The sequence below is a fragment of the Lepidochelys kempii genome, chromosome 22, assembly GCF_965140285.1.
Source record: "Lepidochelys kempii isolate rLepKem1 chromosome 22, rLepKem1.hap1, whole genome shotgun sequence".
Classification (NCBI taxonomy): domain Eukaryota; kingdom Metazoa; phylum Chordata; order Testudines; family Cheloniidae; genus Lepidochelys; species Lepidochelys kempii.
The window spans coordinates 22,215,035-22,218,412 of NC_136401.1; positions in this window are offsets into that span (position 1 = coordinate 22,215,035).

Here is a 3,378-nt window from a genome sequence, read left to right on the forward strand (position 1 = left end):
CATGGCTGGTGGAAGGGGACAGGGGGAGGGTTGCTGCAGGTTCCTGACCCCGTCTGCTGCACCAAATCCAAATACTGCAGCTTGGCCTGAAAGTGGGGGGAAATTTGCTTCTTAAGGCACAAATTTAAAGATATAAAGACATATGGAGTGAGTGCAAAGCTGAGCTCTCCTAAGGCTCCCGGCATGAGCAGGTCAGCAGCACGTCCTCTCACACCTGCCAGTCTGTGTAACTGGGGTCCCAAGTTACTGAATCCAATTGCAGTACCAGAGAGTGTCCCACTGCAGAGAGCTTGGCCCTGCAACAGAGTTTCCCAGGCCTATGGCAATGCTCATTAGCCAGGCTGCCATGCTCTGAGCTGCCACGGCCCTGGGGTCGACGCTGCCCAATGGATCAACTGGGTCAGCCCTTTCCAAAGGAGCTGTCCTGGGACGTGGGTCCCAAGCTGGGGCCTGGTGTTGCCCTGTCTCGCCTCCAGTTAGTGAGTCAGTTTCCGTCCAAACCCAGATTACCTGGGGGCACGGTTCCAGTTGTGGGGTCTGTTTTCATACTATGTCCCATTGTGGTGACTGCAGGTTTCCGTTTTTTCACATCACTTGGGGCTCCCAGCCAATCTAGTTCAGCCACAAGCCCTGGGATTGCTGCAGGCATCCCTGGGGGAGGCCCCTGGCTCTTGTTCTGCAGGGGGTCAAACTAGATGAACATCACAGTCCCTTCTGGCCTTCCCAGCTATTGTGACTAGTTATTGCCATGTTAAAAAACAAACAGCCCGTCCGTGAGAAAGGAGCAGACAGGCCTCCACGACTGGCTGGGAAAGCTTGCCCCCGGAATGGAGGGTGTGTTGCCACTCAGGTCAATATTACACAACACACATTGTGTCCTCAGCTCCTTTGTGTTCCTGGGTTAGAGCAGCACCAGTGCCAAGAGCCAGCCCCGGCAGACAGGCGAGGCACTGCACTGCTCAGCATCGGGAGAGAGCGGGACAAGGCTGGTGGGGCCTTAGCCAGGGAGCGCTGAGGGCGACAGTCTGTCCCTACACCACAGACCAGTCCCCTGACTTTGTCAAGAGTGGGGGTTGAGTGAACAAGCCCCCCCCACCAACTTGCGGTCAGGCAGTGCGGCTGCCATGCACCCCCTCTGTGGCCTATGCAGCCACTAGTCCACTCTAAGGGCTGGAGTGGCAGGCACTGGTCTCCATGCACCCAATCTAGGGGGCACCTGGCCACTGCAACTGCTGCCTCCCCTTTTCCAAAGGCTTCTGCATCACACCCATCCCGTGGAGCCTTCCAGCTACAGAGCCTCCCACGGTGTTTGTCCAGGCTGGCATGACGCCACACATGACAAGTTTGCACCTTTAGCTGCATTTTTTTGGCACAGGTCCATCACTAGGTTACTCAGGACCTTGTCGCTATGTAACAGGGGCTCCTGGCCCTGGGGCCAGCTCCTCATTGCCCTGCACCATGAGCTGCTGCTTACACCAGAGCCCCGTGCTGGCCAATGAACCAGAACGGCAGCGGTTCACACCCACTTTGCACAGGGCGCGGGGCAGTGAGTATTTAAAACCCTTGCGCTTTGGAAAGTGCCAGGCAGAGAGAAAGAAATGGGCTGTGGAGCCTGATACGGTCACTGAGCCCAGGCAGGTGAGGGTGAGACAATGAGATGGTGATTGCAGGTGGCTAGCCCGGCCCGGCAGTAGAACACAATGGATCAGCGAGGCTCAAAGAATGCAGTTGGGTGGTTTGGCTGCCTCCTAACTTTCCAGCCCAGGGTATCCAGGTGCTGTGCAAACGTTCATGGTTAGTGATTTAACATCACAGCCTCCCCCAGCCCCACCCACGGGACGGCTGTTAGTGCTGCTTATGCAAACACAGAGATTCAGAGATTCCAAAGCCAGAAGGGACCACTGTCTGACCCCGCCCAGAGACCGGCCCCAGAATCATTCCCAGAGCAGAGCTTGAAGGAAAACATCTAATCTGGATTTCAAAACTGTCAGTGACAGAGAATCCACCACGAGCCTGGGTCAACTGTTCCAGTGGTTAATTACTCTCACTGTTAAAAATATGCCTTATTTCCTGTCTGCCTTTGTCTAGCTTCAACTTCCAGCCATTGGGTCATGTTAGACCTCTCTCTGCTAGACTGAAGAGCCCATTATTAAATATGTGTTCTCCCTGCAGGTACTTATCAGTCACCCTTTAACCTTCTCTATGTTAAGCTAAATACATTGTGCTCCTTAAGTCTGTTACTATTAGGGTATGTCACACCAAAGCCAAATACGGAGGTAAAATAACCTCTCTACTGCAACCTGAGTTTCCCCTGTTTGTGAATCCCAGGATCACATTAGCACTTTGGTCACTGTGTCACGCTGGAAGCTCATACTCAGCTGATTATCCACCACAACCCCCAAATCTTTTCAGTCACGGCTTCCCAGGCTAGAGTCCCATCTCGTAGGTATGGCCTATATTCTCTGTTCCTAGATGGATGCCTTTAGCCATATTAAAACACTTATTGTTTGCTTGGGCCCAGATTACCAGCCGATCCAGATCGCACTGAATCAGTGACCTGCCCTCTTCGTAGTTTACCACTCCCCCAATATTTGTGTCACCTGCAAACTTTATCAGTGATGATTTTATGAACACACCCGTTCAATGATGACTCCCCATTTGCAATCACATTTTGAGACCTGTCAAGCAGGCACTGCAAAAGACTTTGCTCTGATACTGAGCTAGTTCCAATACTGATCATCTCAACACATTTGCCATGGGTAAGTTGCGTGTATAATTAAGCAGTGAAGACTCTTGCCTACTATTCTGGAAAGCTCCATTATAAAAGAAAATTCTAACTAACCACAAATTAAAATACACACGCCCTCAGTTTCTAATGAGTTTGCAAACACCAGAGCTTTCTAGCAGTGATATTCATGCTCATCTCTAACTACAATCCACAGAAAGAAAAGGAGTACTTGTGGCACCTTAGAGACTAACCAATTTATTTGAGCATGAGATGTTGCATCCGATGAAGTGAGCTGTAGCTCACGAAAGCTCATGCTCAAATAAATTGGTTAGTCTCTAAGGTGCCACAAGTCCTCCTTTTCTTTTTGCGAATACAGACTAACACGGCTGCTACTCTAAATACAATCCACAGACTCACTGATCTGATTTTCCTCCCTGTTTTCACATATTAAAGCCATTAGGCAGCAGCCATAACAGACTCAGGGGGGTGGCATTTTTGCCAAATTCTCCCTCTCCAGTAGGTGCCATCATTTCACTTCTCCTCCACCCTGGTGGCATGTGGGAATTGCGGTGAAGAACACAGCCCACCTCCTTTGATTAATTTGTTCATTTGCTGCTCACCTGCTGAGACAGCACAGAGTCAGGTAAGAC